The sequence below is a fragment of the Pinus tabuliformis genome, chromosome 6, assembly GCF_031772625.1.
Source record: "Pinus tabuliformis cultivar Carrire ecotype Pingquan chromosome 6, CPIR1, whole genome shotgun sequence".
In the NCBI taxonomy this organism is placed as follows: Eukaryota; Viridiplantae; Streptophyta; class Pinopsida; order Pinales; family Pinaceae; genus Pinus; species Pinus tabuliformis.
In genome coordinates this window covers 515,296,725-515,317,880 of record NC_142292.1, presented here as the reverse complement: position 1 = coordinate 515,317,880, position 21,156 = coordinate 515,296,725, and positions in this window count along the sequence as shown.

Here is a 21,156-nt window from a genome sequence, read left to right as displayed (position 1 = left end):
GTTTTTTTTAGTCATATAATTTTTCCATAATGTCATAATTGAAATGTATTGAAAACTTAAGGTTTTTTGTAGTTGTGATATATGGTTTTAATTCCATGGTTGAAAATTTGTCAAAATTTTAAGGTTTTTATGAGTCATGATAATTTATCTTTAATGGTATGGTTGAAAATAGTTATACATGTTTTATCTTTAACGTCATGGCTAAAAATTGTTGGAATTTTAAAACTTTTAAGAGACATGATAATTTTAACTTTAATATCATACCTGAAAATCTAGGAATTTTAACGTTTTTCAGAGTCATGATATTTTATCTTTAATGTCATTGCTAAAAGATATTGAAAATAAACCCGAATATTACAAAAAAAAAAAAAACCCCACCATTTCAACATCAACACTTTTCGTTTTCAAGGTGTTTTTTACATAAAAAAAATTGGTTTCTACTACCATTTTTAAAAAATGTTGAAATTTTACCCTGAATATATATATATATATATATATATATATATATATATATATATATATATATATATATATTAAATTTTTTATATATGTGTGTATGTGTGTGTGTGTGTGTTGATGTAACATCGACACTTTTCGTTTTCATTTTTTGGGGTTTTTTTGCGAGAATTCTCGTTTTGAGGTTACAGTGCTAGTTTGATCAATAACTTTGTTTTACTAGTATTATATTATATAGCGATTTTTTATATTTAAGTATTAATTCTTTTATTTTTCTTTAGCTTGGAATGAAATAGCTGGAACCTCAAAGTATTTCCCCACATTTCATGGATGGTAAACCAGGTAAATCATTGGCATTGATTACGGGGCCTCACCTTAAGGGAATTGAAGAGAGTTGATTCCATGATCAACGAAAATATCAAAGAACTTTAGGTCTCGCTCTAGACCAACTAATCTTCTTTTCCAAAATATGCTCATACAACTTGGCTAAAATGTGGCTAATCATAATGGTCCTATAATTAAAGGGAATGTGTTTATCTTTACTTTTCAAGATAGGCACAATAAGGCTTTGCATCCAAGGTGATGGCACCAAAATCACATTGGCACCAAGATCATGAATCCACTCCATACACATCTTCACATTTACATTCATTTCACAACATTTCCATAAGCATTTACAATGCACACTCAATATAAAAATATGGTTCATGAGCACCCATTATCTTTCTTTCCATTAAGCACATAGAATAATTATCTTCATAAAATAATACTACTCTCCACCATTTAATACATGCAGTAAATTTAATTTCACTAAATCTTCATTCAGATTTCTCTACCCAATTCATGCACATATACACTTAATTCTACCATTTCCAAATTTTAAGAATTCTTCAAAGATCGTGCACATAGACACTTCCCACATAGAAGATATGAAAACTTCATTTCTTTAACAAACATAATAATTTTTCCTATATCCATAACTCAATCCACAAATCACTCATGCTTTTCAAGGTAGACTTGCTTTTGTCTTAGTAACAAAATCTTTCTTATCCATACCTTTTCTAAATCCTAAAAGCACCCCAATAGTCTATAAAATTTCTAAACTTTTTCTTATCCTAACAACTTGCCAATTTCTTTCAGAACTGGGGAGTGATGTGGCTCAATTTGGCAGGAAGAGTGACACTGATTAATGCACTTCTCTTGGCCTTGCCCAAATATCAGTATGCAATCATTATGGTCGCGGCAAGTACCCACAAGCAAATGGAACTGATAATAAGAAGCTTCCTCTGGCAAGGAGGAAAACAAGATAATAAAAAATTCAGCCTTGTTAGATGGGAGCAAGTTACTCTTCCCTATGAAAAATGAGGTATAGCAATTTGCCTGCCAAGACTAATGAACATTGCTCTAGGGACAAAAATTATCTGAAGAATGATAAATGGGAACCGTCACTAGTGGGAAAAAGTTTTAACAATGAAATACTTAAATTGTCATGGAACAAAGCTGCTCACTGATACTATTCCAGACAGGCCATGCACCCAAGTCTGGAAATTGGTTAAAAGGATAATTCCTCTTATTAGAGATCAAATATCCAAAAATCCAGGGAATAGCAAAAAAATTTCGATCTGGGAGGATAGAATAATGGGGAAAAACCCCTTAAATCAGCAACAAAATTTAACAGGACTTCAGAGATGGATGGAAGAGCAAAGTTTTAACACTCTTTATTCTATTTCGGATTGGGATCAAAATCACTAGGTTAGATGAAAAAAGTTGGCTACACCACCAAGACTAAAAAGCAAGTGGGAAATTTTAAAAGTTCATCTAGCGGGGGCCGCACCCATCAACAAAGAAGAGCATGATGACTTTGTTTGGGACCTAAATGGAGGGGATTACACAGTGAAATCGAGGTATAACCTCCTCCAAAAACTTCACAATCAAAATGATTGGAGTCTTTGGAAGGCATCTTGGAAATCAGAGAGTCTACCCAAAATTAAAGTCTTCACCTGGACCCTTCTCAAAGGAAAAATTCTTACCTCTGAAAATTAAAAAAAAAAGGAATACAAGGGCCCTCAAAATGTGTCATGTGTCAAAAGGAGGAAGAAACAATCTAACACCTCTTCATAAACTATATGGTGGCGAGAGGGTGTTGGAAACAGGCAACAAGTCCTTTGGAAATAAACATAAATCCAACAATTCAATTGACAACTCTTCATAAAAACTGGGATAAAAGCTATCCATATACAAAGAAAAAAAAGGCAACAATAAATAGGATATGGAAATGTCTCCCTTCAATCCTGTGTTGGCAAATTTTATTAGCCCGAAACAAATGCATTTTCAAAGATCAAAAGCCAAATCTAGGCAAGATCCTAGCAAAAACTTGGAGCCAAGTTGCAGAGATAATAAGTACAAATGGAATCTCAAAAATGGACCAAAACAATTTACAACAAGAAGAGAAAGATTGGTACAACAAAGCAATGTTAGAAAACAAAGCAAAAGCAAAAGCTATAGCAAAAAATAAAGAATCTCACACAAACAAGAAATAGAAATTAAGACTAGAGGATATAGAATTTGCAGAATGGATAAAAAAATAGAAGAGACACATTCTTTTTTTTACGGAGCTGTAAAAAATAACCGAGGTAAAGCAGGGGCAGACGGAGTTATACTAGATCCAAATGGGAACAAAATAATAACTTATGAATGGAGCCTTGGAGAAATGACAAACAATAGGGCTGAAGCATACAACCTTCTCCTAGGCACAAGGCTTTTAAACAAAATTGCAATCGAGGACTCTATAATAATAGGGGACTCAGCTTTCATAATAGCCGCATTGGATGCCAAAAGGGACTTCAAAAGCATAACCATCAACAAAATCTATCATAGGATTAGAACAAGTTTTGAAAGTCTGGGAAATATAACCATAAATCATGTCCTGAGAAACCAAAATAAGGACGCTGATAACCATGCTAACAAAGTAATTGACAGACTAGTTGGGACTATCAAAGAGAATAATGAAGTTTATGAAGAAAGTATACCATGACCCCTCACCCAGTATGATGATCGAGAAATTATACCAGGACCCATGTGCACCTGTGCAAGCTCCCAGGCGACCCGAGATAGTATGGCAATCAACAACAGAGACCAATAAATCAGGAATAGAAACCACAAAACAACGAAGAAATGCGCAAAGCAAGAGTGAGGTTTCAGATGCAGAATCTTCGCACAGGAACCATTGGATCTCGACGATCAACGGTCAAGGATTGACTTCAGTAATAGCATAAGAGGAACTTAGAGAAGCCATCACAGTCGTCGAAGGTGGCAGATCAAAGACCATCAGGCGCTAACATGCTCGAGAGTTAGTCATAGAGAAAAGGCGGGATTTTAAACATGAATGGTTTTTCGAGATGAGTTTAAGTGGTAAGAAGTTTCAGGAGGGAACCATATGATTCCACTCAGCGCTGGACACGTAGCAAGAGGGTGGAGTGAGAATACCACTTTTACAGGCGGGTATTCTCCACGCGAGTTTTCCACTCGAAATCCCTGCCTGTCGTTGGATCTATCGCGAGTGGATCGACGGTGGTAGAGTGACGTGCAAGTTGGTTGATTGGTGAATGGAGGTGTCTGTTAGATCTGACAGTGGTAATTCTAAGGTGGAGATTGAGCCTAATAAAAGCACACTTTGAAAATCGTGCCAAGGCTTTAGATAAGCGGATTTTGTTTTTTCCCATGTGTTTGTGTTCATTCCTAGTTTACGTGGATAAAGGCTTATGGTTAAGTCTGCTTACCCATTGTTAAGAGTAGGTTTGGTTTCCGTGCGAGGCTTAAGGAGTTCAATTCAATTTTTGGAAAGTTATCTCACATCTCAAAACCACGGCACCAACACTTTAGTTTTTTTGAAGTTTATGGATTCAGGGCGGTAAAAGTAGTTGTAGGGACTGCGCTCCCAATTTGAGCTCTACTTTTGAACCTGCCCTCCTTTGATTGTACAAGGAACTAGCTTCCTTTTCCTTTTCTTTCTTTTTTGCAATATATAAAAAGTAATCGACTGTGTTAAAAAAAATAAAACAACTTGCCAATTGCTACCTATATTTTTTTCTCCTACAACCTCTTATAATTTCTTTCCTAATTCTTTCATGCCTTAAAAGGCATATTTTCTTCTTAAAAAAATTATCTACTAAATCTTATCTCTATATATAGTAAATAAATAAATTAAAATGATTTAAAGTAAGGAATAAAATTCCTTTTCCATGTTGAATCTCCAAAAACTTGATGACTTGGAAGCTCTAATGCTCCTACATTAGACTCCCAAGGTAGAAAAAATTTCATGGTCTCCTTACCATGAGTTATTGTTGCTAACATCCTCCTGGATCCCATACATAGTTCTAATGATCACTTATCATGATGTTGCACTTCTGCACCTGGTTCTCGAATTCCACCATAATTCCACTGCAAGAAATTTGTCTTCATCTTGCTTATGTTCACCATTCCAAGTGAAAAAATTCTAGCCAAAAAAGTGATCAAAACAAAAGTATACAACCAAAAAAATATACTTTCAGTTTCATCCCATGCTTGTAGAGTTTTTGCCTTAATATTTTTCCCTGCTTCAATTTGTTGATTGAGCTTTATTTCCATGTTGCTAGCAAACTCTTCCTCCTTTGACACTGTTGCATCCTCATTCACAACAACTTTTGCATCAGTTTGGAAAGTGATAATCACTTATTCCGCACCTGTATGCACACAATCAGTGTGAAGACTAAAAGTAGTCTCTGCCTTTGGCTCATCATTCACTATGAGAATCCCATTCAAGTTTTCTCCTCCTCTCTGCCAAGAACAAAATTTGAACTTTGTTCTCCTATATATTCATCTTTCTTCATGACAGTTTCAACAGACTATCCATCATCTGCAATAACACCTGCAACCATAAATGAATCATAAAGAAAAACTTATGGCTTTGTAGCCTCATTTGATGTCTCAAACATCAAATATCCATCAACCTCATCACCATCCTCTTCAAGTATTTCTCCTTACTTAGGTTCACCTCTGTGAATTTCCTCCTTACACTCAATAGATTTGAGTTCTTACTTCAACCTTTGTCGCAACTTATTTTTGTGCTTCTTAGTCCATAATCTTTCAACATGCCACTTAACCCTTTTCTACCCATACCTTTGGTTCTCCTCATTCTGTTGTAGCAACTTTGTAAGCACATTCAATTGTTCTTTTATCTCAACTAGTTCCCTCTCGTATTATTCATCACTCATTTTCCTTATGCCAACTACTTTCACATCTTTGTGGCTTCCCTCTAAATTCTTCAAATGACTATCCATAGTCATCTTCATATTCTTCTCTTCATTTGTGAGCTTTCCTCTACCTACCATGAACTGCAAATAACCTTCTAAGTAACAGGTCTCCTTCCTGCTACACACACCTCACCAAGCTTCTCCTCTAAGCTTGGACTATTGGTATTTCTTGGTCCTTTCCTTTGGAAACCCTTTCGAGCACTCCTTGTTCTTCAGGTTTCTGTATTCACTCTTTTTCCTCCATCACAGTTATGCTAGTTGTCTGAATTCTCATCGCATCCTCCTTCTCAATTGCTGCCACTTTACATTGTCTTAATCTTGTTCTAATTTTTACTCCATATTGTAGCGCAAAATTCTTATGTTATCTCCAGATCTCCTGCTCTGATACCACTTTGATGGCCCCAAAATCACACTAGCACCAAGATCATGAATCCACTCCATACACATCTTCGCATTTACATTCATTTCCTAAAGAATTCACCATTCGCACTCAATATAAAAATATAATTCATGAGCACCCATTATCTTTCTTTCCATTAAGCACATAGAATAATTATTCTTCATAAAATAATACCACTCTCCACCATTTAATACATGCAGTAAATTTAATTTCACTAAATCTTCAGTAAGATTTCTCTACCCAATTCACACACGTAGGCACTTAATTCTACCAATTCAAAATTTGAAGAATTCTTCAAAGATCGTGCACATAGACACTTCATACATAAAAGGTATGAAAACTTCATTTCATTAACAAAACCTGTACATACAAAAATACTCAAAACCATTTGTTTCTAATACTCAAAACCATTTGTTTCTCTATATGAGCCTCATTACACATTTATTTAGTCGTTAGTTTTCCCTTGGGTTTACAATATTTATAATAACATATACGAACAAAATAAATTTTCCTAGATCCACAAATCACTCATGCTTTTCAAGGTAGACTCGCTTTTGTCTTATTGACAAAATCTTTCCTATCCATAACTTTTCTAAATCCTAAAAACACCCCAATAGTCTCTAAGATTTCTAAACTTTTTCTTATCCTAACAAATTGCTAATTTCTACCAAGATTTTTTTCTCCTACAACCTCATGATTTTTTCTCCCCGATGGGGGTGCATTTATGGTTGGGAAGGGCCCTGACTCGCATGATTTCCATACGTGAGTTTAGAGTGGGTGAGTGGGAGGTAAACTTTGGAATCCGAGAATAAGTCACCACCTATCCAGAGTGGATGTACTCATGGCCTCTCCACTATCTATATGATCAAACCTTAGGGATTTTGTCAAATCACTTTAAAGAGAGGCAGGTGGAGGGCGGTGAGTTCTTGTTCGACATTCCTCTGATTAATAGTTTCAGGCATATGAGTTTGCTAATGTAGGTATCTCAAGGCAATACACACGTGTTGGAGTGTTTAATGCAGACGTTAAGATGTGTGCCATTACACCCACTTATCTCTCCCTCGTGATTGCTCCGTCAGGCACTGGTTTTGGTCTGTTATACTCGTCGTTTGGGAGGTTTCTCCATATATGTTGGGATATCTCTTCAGGGTGGTGGATTTTCTAGACCGTGTCTGTGACAATGCACCAACGTCTCGTTTCTATTGACTACAACTTATGTCCGGTGTTGATATGCAAATTAGAGACAGGTTTGTCAAACTATTTGTATACGTCTAGGTTCCCTTTCTCTACTCAGAGCATTTCCTATCCTGTTTGGTTTGGGTCTAGTACGGTGGTTATTTATTGTAGGTGCCCACGTTTTTCATATTATTTGTCTAGAATACAATGACAAGTCCTTCCTTCGAATTGGTCGTTGTATTATCCTCCGCATCCTCTAAATTCCCTGATTTCGCAGACATATCATTCAGCTGCCCAGTCCTTGTTTATGGAGTGTGGTATCCGAGAACTTTTTCACTGTGGTTTTGATAACTGGTTGGTAACATCGCTCCATAGGTCGATCTGTCGCAATCTTAATTGTTGTGTACCGCTTAAAACTTGTCAAATTAATGTTGTTGGACTAGGGTACATGGTGAGCTCCAGTATTGTAGCAATAATGCTACAACTCCTAGGGCTTCCTGTCTCTTAATTTTATCAACCCGGTAGTTCGTACAAACTTGGAAGCGGCGGTGCTATATGCACAAGTACTAGCTCTTGTCGCAGCTGTCACTTGGTCAGCTGGCACAAGTCCGCTAGGGCTCAAGCCAACTTCTATAGGCTCTCAGAAGAAGCTTGCTAATTGATGGACGAAAGCTAATCTCAAAGGAAAGCTACTTTACTTGACAAAAATGAACTGAAAGCAAATCAAAGCATGTAAACCTAGGAAACCCTAATTTAACTAGTCTAACCTCTACAATGCAAGGAATGTAAATGCAACTTCTACCAATGCTGTCATTACCTCTAATAAGTGAAAATGCATGGATCTAAGGTACTTGCATCATGAAAGTTATGTTTTTGTATTTTTCCTTTAAGTGAATGGAATGATTGTGATCTTGTGCTAACTAGGGTTTGGTTGTGCAGATGGGATGGAGAAGGAAGGAAAGCGTGGGACAGGTTGGGGAGGCTAGGAGAGGTCCCTAGGGATCCTTAGCATCCATCCACAGAGGTTCCTCGCATTCAGATGCTCAGCAACCGAGAGAGTGGCCTCCTACAGGATGCCTGCAGAGGATTCTACAAGATACTCTGTTTTCTACAGGATGTCTACAAATGGCTACAGGATGACCTACCGTGAGTGTTTGGAGTGATGGAGGAGTAATGGAATGGTAGGGGGAGATGTGTAAGGTAGGAATGAGGCTGGTGATGGCTCAGAAGCTGGAAAAATAGGATGGGAAGAGTGTATGCAATGGTTTGATGATTGGAAGGATGGAACCAACGAAAGTTGAAGGAGATGGAGCTATGTGGGAAATGAGAGAGTTGGAGGGTAAATGAGTGAGACAGAGGTTAAATAGAACTTGAGGAGGTGATGAAGATGATAGAGATGCCCTGCACAATGCTCATTTAAACGAGTCAATGAATTCTTGCAAACAAACCAAATCCTAGCTAACTTAATCTAATTGTCAATGAAATAAATGAACAGCAGCTTTGTTTGGAAAGAGAACCATGTACTTCACGTGAGAAAGAGCATTCCAAAAGATCTAAATGCATAACAAGCTCCTACCAATCGATTCTAAGCATAAAAAGCTACGTTACCCATCAAGACCAACTACCATAACAAAGCAAGATCTAAAGAGCAGATTTTTATTTCAAGAACGCAGCAAACACATAAAGATACACAAGGGAGGTACTGGGCGCTTGAGATGGGCCCAACCCCAAGAGCTACAGCCTCCCATGAAAGATTTAGAGCTGGTGCAAAGCTGGATCCATCTTTATTAATCAAGAAATGAAAAGTACATCAAAACTGTCCATAAGGAGAGCTTGAGAATGAGCTGAAAGCAAAGCTAATCCATGGCCTAAAAATCGAACTACAAGCTAGCTAACTAATGTCTAAAACAAAATGACTAACTAGCTACAAAAATGACTGCCAACTAGCTACCAAAAATGACCAACCACTAGCTAACCAAAATGAGGCCCCAAGCCCTCTTATTTATACAATTTGAGGACCCAACAGTCCTCCTAAAAGTTAGGGACTTGGTTGCCCAAGACTTGTAGTTAACAGCAGTCCTACTTGACTTGCTTGGCTGCCCTTGTGCTCATTGATTTGGTGGCCTTTGAACTCCGAGCTGATGGTGGAGAATTCGAGGTAAGGGCCCATAAATGAGGGGGACACCTTCCTACAAATCCTCTAGCTTGTTCTCCCACGAATTTGGCTGCCAAGTGCTCATTAAGACCTTCAAATTTGTCTCCAAGTTGACCAACAAGGCTACACAAAGCACCCATTAGACTTGTTGGCATGATGACCAACCAAATTCACTCTATTAACATAAAAATAATCAAAAACATGCAATAAACAAATGAGAATGGTGGACTAAGCCAAATTAGGAGGTTGAATGAGCCCAAATAATTGTACATTTTTGGGGCTCATCATCACCCCCCTACTGAAAGTGTTGCTCATCCTCTGAGCAACCAATCTCTCTCCTCATCTTTGATGGCCCTGATGGCCTCCTTGTCATGCCAAGCTTCTGAAGTGATGTCCTTTTCTCTGTCATGAAACCATGCTTCTTTGCTTTTTCCCACTACTTGCTCCTTTTCCTAAAGAATTCTCAGCTTGGGTATGATTGTGCAAGTATATTCAATCTGATGGCGGAAACGGTGGTGAAAGGAGATGAAACCAGTGGAGGATGGAAGAAAAGAGTGGTTGCATGCCTCCTTAACAGACTTCAAGCTTCAAATCCCTCTCCATAATTGATTCTGGCCTGCCAAAAGGCTTCTACAGGATGTTTTTGGGTAAAAATACAGAACTTCCTGTAGAAAGTCCTGTAGCTTCCTGTAGAAGGTTGAACCGTGACTAAATTGTGCCCGAACCTTGAAAGAAATGAGTGTTCATGGAGGGGATGGATGTCCTTAGGGTGGCCAACACAGGTGCTGCCTCCTTAGCTAAAATCTCGGCCGATTTCTCCTCTTGCTGCCCTCTTTTCAAACTTCCTGTAGAAACAGTCCTGTAGTGGCTTTTTCTGTCTTCCTGTAGAAACAGTATTCACTGTTTTGGCCTGCTTGGCTGAGGGTGCCTTCTCCTTGAACTGTGCTGCCTGAAAGCTGACGAATCCAACATGAATGGCAAGTCTAATGTATTATAAAAGCACACAAGTACAATGAACTGCCCGAGAATAGATAGTGCATGCCAAATCTGGATGGGAAAGAGTGTTTCCAGGCCTTTAACTGAATCGAACGGCATTCTTAATCTTGGATTTGAACTCTACTAAGAATTAATAACAGAAGCAGAGCAGAACATAAGATAGATCAAGGGCAGAGAAAATATGATTTGCTCACATATCACTGCTATGAATCAGCATTTCCCTTCAATCTGCAATTGCTTCAAAACAGGCCAAAAATGAGAATTCCCAAGTTGTGTTTCAAGCTGCTGTATAACCAGGAGTAGAGCAAAACTTCATACCGAATCACACTTTTAAGATGCAGCTGTTGTGTCATTTGTTCTTTGGGGCAATGCTGTAGACATAGCAAGGTTTGCATAGGTATTAGCAGCTTTTTCTCTCAAAGCAAATATAGTTGACAGTGGTGTGCATAGAAGGTCCAAGATGGGTCAGACCACCCCATCTTTGATCATTTGTAACGCATTCTCAGGTAAAATTGAAAGATTTGAAGTGCCCCAATGGCTGCTAATTTTGACTTCAAATGAACATTGGAAATCATTTCAAGAAGTGGAAATACAACCTCCTCTTTGAGCAATGCAGCGTTGTTTTGATCTGTTAAACCTATCTCTGACAACTTACTTGCCATAACAATCTTCATTGTTTCAGACCCTTCTCTCAGGTTCTGTATCAAGGGCTTGAAATAGTCCGCCTATGCCATTTGCAGTACATGATGCTCACTGCATGGGAGATTCTCCAGAACTTTGTTTGCATCCTTAGCAGTTTTAGGATTGTCACTATTTGACATTGTTACAAGGAGGAGGATACAACCTTGTACCTTGCCAATCTGTTCATACACAGCCATATCCTTTGAAAGCTCTAAAAGCAATTCCACGACTTTCATACCCTCTGCAATATCCCGTGCAAGTGAACGAACAATAAAATAACATGATCCACCTCAGCTATTTTCACCTTTCTTCGAGCTCCAAACTTGATGAAGAGAAACTCAGGCTTCTCTGCTCTGCTGCACTTTCCTGTAGAAGACCCCACCCGTTTCCTGTAGAACGTGATTGCATCGGTGGGTTAAAAAAATATGGCCGAGAAAGCTTGGTGGAGGATGACAAGTTAATAGATTGTGCAGACTTCAGTTGATGATGTGGCAAGTGCAGATGAACAACAGCCTTTGAATTTCAGCTGAGCGCTCAGATTACATGCGTGATTTTTGGGGTGAGGTGGCACATACGTGTGCTAGCCCATGCAATTGTTGTGCCATCATGAACTGCAGTTGTCAACTGTGTGTTCTCTGCCTGTGATCTCATCCATTAGTTGCATTGGAGTTAGACTGCCCACATTTTTTTAAATTTCACGTGCATGACTGACCCATGCATGTGGCGTGACTTCTCGTGAGTGCTAGAGAACTGGACATCAAGTGAACCTTCCTAAATTCGTGGCTTAATTCCACCATCCCATCAATTCATGCAGTTTTCGAATTAAATTTATGCAATAGAGGAATGAGTTTGTCACATACCTCGAAGTTGAATGGCTGCCGTGAGCTTTTTGCTGCTACCTGCTCTGATTTTGCTGCTGCATGCTTAGTCTTCCTGATTGCATATGGCTTGGCTGCTAATCCTTGATTGCTTTTTTCATGTGCAGGTGTCCTCTGGCCGGATCTAAGTGCATGCAATCATTTCCACGTTCAACTCTGCCCGTTCAAGCTGCTGCTGCTGCATGGTCACAAAACCAGACTTCTTTTTGCCATTTCTCCCAAACGGTAGATCGGTTTGATATGAAACTTGGTGAGCATGTTACTACCATCATTATGCATCTCCCATATCAAATTCGTGATCAATGGATGCACGGATTTCGAGAAAAATGGAAAATGGCTGAATATTTCAGAGGCCGATTTCTCGGAAACCGTGCATCGGAATTGGCTGAAACTGCTTGGGTAGGCTACTATCACCCACGTGCATCTCCCCATGAAACAGGTTTTGAAACGGATGCACGGTTATGGAGAAAATGCAAAAATGGCTGATGGTGATGGAGGCTGATTTCTTGAAAACCGTGCACCGGAATTGCATGAAACTGCTCAGGCATGTTGTCATCGACCTTGTACAATCCCCCATAAAACGGTTTGTCAAATGGATGCATGGTTCTCAAGTTATGGCAAAAACAAATTCTGCTCTATGTGTTTTTAGCTTCAAGGCATTTTGCATGTGTTTGCATGGTATGACAAAATGAATTGTGGCTATGATGTAGGTATGGAGATGATGGAGGAGGAGTTGGAAGATTGCATGAGGACTTCTGAACCCTTGAGGAAGCTACCATGCTCGCCAAACCACTTTTTGAAATGAATGCCTAGTTTCCCACAATTTCTACATGAAGTTCCTGTAGAAGCACAATGAGAAGCACAAGGAGGTGGAAAAATGATGGAGAAAGGAAAGGGATGGACACACAAGTGCTTGCAGGCCTGATCAACAGATTCCCACCATTAGATTCATTTTTGAAATTGTATTTGGCTCGTCCAAAGGTTCTACAGGATGTTTCCTGTAGAAATACAAAGCTTCCTGTAGAAAACACAGTTTTGAGGAAAGAAGCATAATGACATGAAAAAATGATGGAAAAGGGGTGAGGAATGGAAACATGGATGTGGGTAGGCCTCATGGACATATTCCAAGCCTTCAGGTCCTCCTCGGAGATCAATTTGGCTTTTTTGTAAGCTTCCTGTAGAAGATACGAAACTTCCTGTAGAAGGCACAAAAACTCCTTTGTCTTTGATCTGAGTGCTCCTCCTGTCATGACACGTCCTCCTTTAACCTGCAATGTCATTGCTGCAACATGAACTTATTCAATGGAGATTAGCTTTTTATTTTTTATTTTTTCTCTTTTTTTTTTTTGAAAAACAACTAGGGCGCCTCATGGAGGTTTTCACCCTAATTGCTTGCCTTGGGCGCCTCCAAGGGAGGTTTTCACCCAAAGATCTTTTTCTCTTTTCTCTTTTTTCCAACCCATTGACCGCCTCATGGAGGTTTTCAATCAATGAGCCAATCTAAGGCGCCTCCGAGGAGGTTTTCACCTTAGATTTCTATTTTCCTCTTTTTTCATTTTTTTTCTTTTTCTTTTTTTCTCTTTTTTTTCTTTTTCTTTTTTTTTTTCTACCCTACCCTACTTGAAAAAAACAAAATCATTTTCAAGTATAAGAATACTTCCAATGGAGCCATGTGCACATCGAGATTAGAGAAAAAATGATGTGAAGGCTCGAAATGCATGCTTGGACAACTATCCAACTTTTAGAGACAAAATGATCTGACTTTGGGAGTACAAAACATAGCTGAGGAGGAGAGTGCTGCTGCAACTTAGTGACCTTCTGAAACCATATCTCAATATAGCTTTGATATCCTTGGTCATCTTGCTGATTTGGATCATTCTTCATGTCACCTTCTATTATGACCTTCTGATCTTCCTCTTTTTGCTGATCTTTCTCGTGAGTACATGGAGGATTTGATGGTGACCATGAGGAAGCTTTCTCCATCTCTGATTCTGATCTCTTCTCTTCATCAAGTGCAGCCCATGGTTCTTTGATCTTTTCTTTTGGATCTTCTTTTGCCTTTGGTCCTTCAATGCTTTCAAGATGATCTCTTTTTTGCAACACTCTTCCTGAGCTTTGGTGAAGATCATTGGGCTCAAGAGGAGTTTTTTGGATATGTTGTGCCTCAGATTTGCAATGGGGTTGAGCTACTCCATTGCATGGCTTTGGAAATGGTACGGGTAGATGAGTGGAGGTGTGAGTTTGAGATGGAGATGGATGGCATTGTGGTTGGGTAGGCATTTGGGATTGCCTTGGTGGAGGAGGAGGCGATGGTTGTGGATGAGCAGGTGGTGGAGGAAAATGAGCGGGATGAGAGTTGTACTGGGGTCTCCACTCCTGATAAGGTGCATTCCACTGAGGCTGTGGCTGAGCATAAGAGTGAAACGAATGAGCAACTGGTTGGGCATAATATGGATCTGTGAAGGAACAAGGAGAATATGACCAAGGAGGAGGTGTAGACCAGGAAGGATGAGCAGGGGGACCCCAAGAAGGCATGAAGGTGGCTTGGTAAGGGTCATAATAGGTCTCGGGTGTCCCTTGTAGTTCCTGCTGGTAGGGTATGGGTCCATGTGGCCTCCTTTGGTTCATATAACAGAGTGATTCAGTGGCTCTCTTGGCTCTTTGATATGTAGCTTTGATTCTGGGCAAGGAAGGGCACTGATCTGTAGGATGGTATTCTTCACATACAAAACACACTTCTAGGGAGTGCATTGGACATTCGTTCCTAGGATGCTTTTTAAGGCACCTAGGACAAAAAATGACCAAAGCCCTCTTGACTACTTCTTGCTTCTTTTGGATCCGCAAGGTATCCAGTTGCATGGCAAGAAACTGCCTCATGTCACTCTTGAAATCTTCGATCTGATTTGCAAATTCATATTTGGATAAGGGACTGCTCCCAACATTTCTGCTTGTAGCCATTTGCTTCAGAGGAATGTTTCTTCTTCTTCTCCCCTAGAGGTTCTTCAGATATGTCTTGATGTCCACCCAGGGGTCCTTTCATCACAGCCATCGAAGAAGAACGTTGGCTGTGTGAAGCAGTGGGGGTGTTGTGCAATCATTTTTCTAACTTATCTCTACTCCTACAAAGCATGAAATAGATTGAACTGCAACTAACTATCTTGCGAAATTGAAAGGACTAATCTATTTTGCTCAAATGAAATTGCAAGAATGAAATGCTAGTCTACGCTTGTGGAATTGAAATGCTAATCTACGCTTGCAGAATTGAAATGCGGAATTGAAAGGCTATTCTAGGAAAGCATGAAATGATAATCTATGAAAGCAGGAAAGGCTAATCTACTTTTGCATAAATGAAATTGCATAATGGAAATGAAGTAAACTACTTAGAAGAAGGTTGTAGTAGAAAATAGAAGAATAGCAACAATCACCAATACTCTGCCGCTTCCCCGGCAACGGCGCCAAAAAGATGGTGAGCTCCAGTATTGTAGCAATAATGCTACAACTCCTGGGGCTTCCTGTCTCTTAATTTTATCAACCCGGTAGTTCGTACAAACTTGGAAGCGGCGGTGCTATATGCACAAGTACTAGCTCTTGTCGCAGCTGTCACTTGGTCAGCTGGCACAAGTCCGCTAGGGCTCAAGCCAACTTCTATAGGCTCTCAAAAGAAGCTTGCTAATTGATGGACGAAAGCTAATCTCAAAGGAAGGCTACTTTACTTGACAAAAATGAACTGAAAGCAAATCAAAGCATGTAAACCTAGGAAACCCTAATTTAACTAGTCTAACCTCTACAATGCAAGGAATGTAAATGCAACTTCTACCAATGCTATCATTACCTCTAATAAGTGAAAATGCATGGATCTAAGCTACTTGCATCATGAAAGTTATGTTTTTGTATTTTTCATTTAAGTGAATGGAATGATTGTGATCTTGTGCTAACTAGGGTTTGGTTGTGCAGATGGGATGGAGAAGGAAGGAAAGCGTGGGACAGGTTGGGGAGGCTAGGAGAGGTCCCTAGGGATCCTTAGCATCCATCCACAGAGGTTCCTCGCATTCAGATGCTCAGCAACCGAGAGAGTGGCCTCCTACAGGATGCCTGCAGAGGATTCTACAGGATACTCTGTTTTCTACAGGATGACCTACCGTGAGTGTTTGGAGTGATGGAGGAGTAATGGAGTGGTAGGGGGAGATGTGTAAGGTAGGAATGAGGCTGGTGATGGCTCAGAAGCTGGAAAAATAGGATGGGAAGAGTGTATGCAATGGTTTGATGATTGGAAGGATGGAACCAACGAAAGTTGAAGGAGATGGAGCTATGTGGGAAATGAGAGAGTTGGAGGGTAAATGAGTGAGACAGAGGTTAAATAGAACTTGAGGAGGTGATGAAGATGATAGAGATGCCCTGCACAATGCTCATTTAAACGAGTCAATGAATTCTTGCAAACAAACCAAATCCTAGCTAACTTAATCTAATTGTCAATGAAATAAATGAACAGCAGCTTTGTTTGGAAAGAGAACCATGTACTTCACGTGAGAAAGAGCATTCCAAAAGATCTAAATGCATAACAAGCTCCTACCAATCGATTCTAAGCATAAAAAGCTACGTTACCCATCAAGACCAACTACCATAACAAAGCAAGATCTAAAGAGCAGATTTTTATTTCAAGAACGCAGCAAACACATAAAGATACACAAGGGAGGTACTGGGCGCTTGAGATGGGCCCAACCCCAAGAGCTACAGCCTCCCATGAAAGATTTAGAGCTGGTGCAAAGCTGGATCCATCTTTATTAATCAAGAAATGAAAAGTACATCAAAACTGTCCATAAGGAGAGCTTGAGAATGAGCTGAAAGCAAAGCTAATCCATGGCCTAAAAATCGAACTACAAGCTAGCTAACTAATGTCTAAAACAAAATGACTAACTAGCTACAAAAATGACTACCAACTAGCTACCAAAAATGACCAACCACTAGCTAACCAAAATGAGGCCCCAAGCCCTCTTATTTATACAATTTGAGGACCCAACAGTCCTCCTAAAAGTTAGGGACTTGGCTGCCCAAGACTTGTAGTTAACAGCAGTCCTACTTGACTTGCTTGGCTGCCCTTGTGCTCATTGATTTGGTGGCCTTTGAACTCCGAGCTGATGGTGGAGAATTCGAGGTAAGGGCCCATAAATGAGGGGACACCTTCCTACAAATCCTCTAGCTTGTTCTCCCACGAATTTGGCTGCCAAGTACTCATTAAGACCTTCAAATTTGTCTCCAAGTTGACCAACAAGGCTACACAAAGCACCCATTAGACTTGTTGGCATGATGACCAACCAAATTCACTCTATTAACATAAAAATAATCAAAAACATGCAATAAACAAATGAGAATGGTGGACTAAGCCAAATTAGGAAGTTGAATGAGCCCAAATAATTGTACATTTTTGGGGCTCATCAGTACATATGTTTTAATGTATAGTTATTCCTAGACGGTGTATTCATACAATTTTTTTCATACCTTTGCCAGTGTCCACACCCTTAAGTTGATTTCCTCCCAACATTGTCATAATTGGAGATGGATGGTGCTTGCATTCTCTGTGTTTTTCCATTTGACTGGTTACACTATGTTTTGTCCAACCTTGTCAAGTCAACTTCAGAAAATTGCTCTTATGGCACCTCGGCTCCGCCAACCTAGTCGTAGGGGTGGTGTGATAGGACCTTCTTCCTCACGATGTCGACATCTTTTTGGTTGGCATTATGTGGCATATCATTTTGACGCCTTCCCCCCCCGAAGTTAGAAACAAGATTCTTCCATTGGAAGCTAAGGGATTTGGTGACTAGGATTACTACTCATATTTTGAAATTAGTGGCTCCACCTTTACATGGACTCCGCACCTGGGCAAATTCCACAAACAAAGATTACACTTTCTTCATTCAGTGGTTCTATACTGGCAATTGGAGATTTTGCTTCACATGGTCATCCATGACAAGAAAGTTGACCATTATCAGTTATTTGCAGGGCAGAAGGAGATCAAAAGGATCCTGCAGGATATAAGTTACAACTTAGATGATATAATCTCCAGAATAAATTGGGTGGAATGCTTCATGGTGTATGACTCTGATTCTGGTTCTAGTTTGCAACCTCGCACTCCAACTGTCATCAACTCACCAACAAAAGAAATACCTCAAGGCAACTCTAATGCAATTTCTCCAGTTATTGTCTTAGACTAGTAGTTCTGCATGGCACTTGGTTTCTTTTTGGTCAAGGTTTTGTTTATTTCTAATATGCAATCATGACGAACTATATGGATTTGACTAAATGTGGAACCATGGGAACAAGTTATGGTCAGTCTATTAGTTTATAAGTTCCCACATAGTTTTTTGGGACATGAATATTATCAATGTAAAATCAATTTTCACGTAATATAAATATTTCCACATAACATACAAAAAAAATAGTTTTTTTTTTTACTTGGAATGAAAGTGCTGGAACCCCATAATTTTTCCCTACATTTCATGTATGGTAAGCTAGGTAAACCATTGGCCTTGATTATAGGGCCTTACCTAAAGGAAATCGAAGAGAGTTGATCCTATGATCAACAACAATATCAAAGAACTTCATGTCTCGCTCTTGACCACTTGAGCTAACCCTTGAAGCTTTTAAGTATTAGTTGATTTATATTAATATAGAGTTATCAATAATTATGATTTATCATAAATTTATATTATTGATTTAATTTAATCAAACGTTTTTATGTTTTTAGGGCTTTAAATATTAGCTAATTCATTTTTATAAAGTTAAAAAAATTATAAATCTCGATAAGAACTTAGTAAAAGTTAAAAAAACAAAGAAACTTCCTTGGAGTTGTGAAAAAACACTTTAAATCTATTTATAGATTGTATAATAGATAAATGGAATTCAATATATATATATATATATATATATATATATATATATATATATATATATGCCTTACTTCTATGATTCAAAGGTAGGTGTTAAAGACTTTAAATGGATTCCCGACCCTGGAAAATTGTAACACCCTCCTCCCACATCCACCCAAGTAACCATGCCAATCAGGGTAAACATGAGACGAGAGGCTACTAGATCAGATTCGACCTCGTTGGTAACCTTAAGGAAGTGGAATCGATAGAACACCACACATAGTCATCCAACATCATCAATATAACCCTCAGGAGACAAGTCAGCCACTTAGACAACCTTTCCCTGGGTCCCACTATCGTTTTGGACCTCTGAGGCCATAGTCGCTCTCATGCTATGGGCAAGGGGGCGACCAAAGACCTAAATTCGCTCTCATAGGCCTGCCTGCCAGTGAATGTGGACTAAATTTTCCAGTTTTGTGCCAATGACCCCGAGATTCAAGCCACTTTTTCAGGCACAAAGCCCAAGCCACTGCCCAGAATGGAATGAAAGCTTAGAATCAAGTAAAGTACAGGGAAAAAATGATGCAAAATTAAATAGTTGATCAAGACCTTAACCAGACCCCTACTAGCCATGACATGCATTTCATCAAACATATTGTCAACATGTAACCTACGGGTGTAAACAATAGAATTAAGTGTAGGGATCTCATACTCATCTGACAATCGCCATGAACCATTGCTTCCTCATGTCATGTGTTGCCTTATCACTTATTAGGTCATAGACACCATATCCATTCAAATACAAGTAAAAATATGTTGAGAGCCATACATAGCTGCTGTAACAAAATATACATCTAACTAGCATAATAGGAACATAATTATAATGAACATATCAGCCATCAAAATCCATATATATATTATATATATATATATATACACACACACACACACATGAAAATCAATGGAATGAATTTCTCATTAATCAATGCAATGAACCAACTAGTGATGGAACTACCATGTTCCACCCGACCATATATTGGTCGAGCCAAGTCTCTCTTTAGCCAACCACCCTCGTGCCATATTCCAAGCATGACTGTGGGACTTATAGAACACATAAGAAACACCAATCAATGTGGATTCCATCTGAGTTCTCCACCTACACAGTGAGGAATTTGAGTGCTTCCTAGTCTCTCAAGCTTTACCATGCATCCGCAGTCCAATCCAGGGATCACTAGGCCCTACACCGAGACATACACTCTAGGCTTTACCATGCATTCCATCCCAGAATCACTAGGCCCAACGGAGAGAAAATCCACCTCTTGGCTTTAATGTATATCCCACCATTCAACGACAAGGATTCCTAGGCCCATCGAGGCACACAATCTGGCTTTACCGCAACCCATAGTCTGGTTTAGGAGTTACTAGGCTAGTGGCTTCGTGCATCCTTAGTCTGGTATAGGGATCACTATATCATGTGTTTGTCAATTCGAAGATCCACGCCACTCAACTTTGAATCCAATCAGACATCCCATATAAATCGAATGAGAGAACCCATCTCATCAAAGTTATCATGAAATGGTAAGGCTAGGTTGAAAATACTGTCACGCATGGAAAAACCCATGCCATGGTAGAAAAGAAACACATGCAATCCCATGCATGCCAAATCTAGCAAGGAAAATACACATGCAAGTTGATATTTCCAATGAAGCCTGTTGTAGCTGCTTGATCCTGCCTTTCTCTGCTTGATCTTTGCTTCCTCTTGCCTTTTTTTCCTTTCTTGCTCCAATGCCAAAGTGCTCCAAGAAAACTCTAAGTGTCCAAGAGTATGAAAGAGAGAGAATAATGAAAGAGCTCCAAAGCTAAACTAACAAAAGGTTACCAACTAATCCTCAAAAGCCTTTTTATGAATGAGGCCTCTATTTTCTTCATTTTCCATTATTTTCCTTCATTTTCTTCCTCACATGCAACCTGTGACCTTTCACTTCCTTTTTCTCCCAATTTCCAATTATTTTCATAAATAATTGTGCCAAAAATGCCATTTTACCTTTCCAAAGCCTCAACCATTGCTTTGCAAATTTCGTTAGCCATAAACAACCAAATGAACAGCCCCCTAGGATGCCTTGCCCAACATTCATCTTAGAATAAGTGTCCCATTAATCTATGGTTATTGTTTTTTAACTTTTATTACATGAAATTTTCACTAGGGATGTTACATAAATTCAGAAAGAGGAGACTGCATTTTCTACACTCTCTTGCTGTG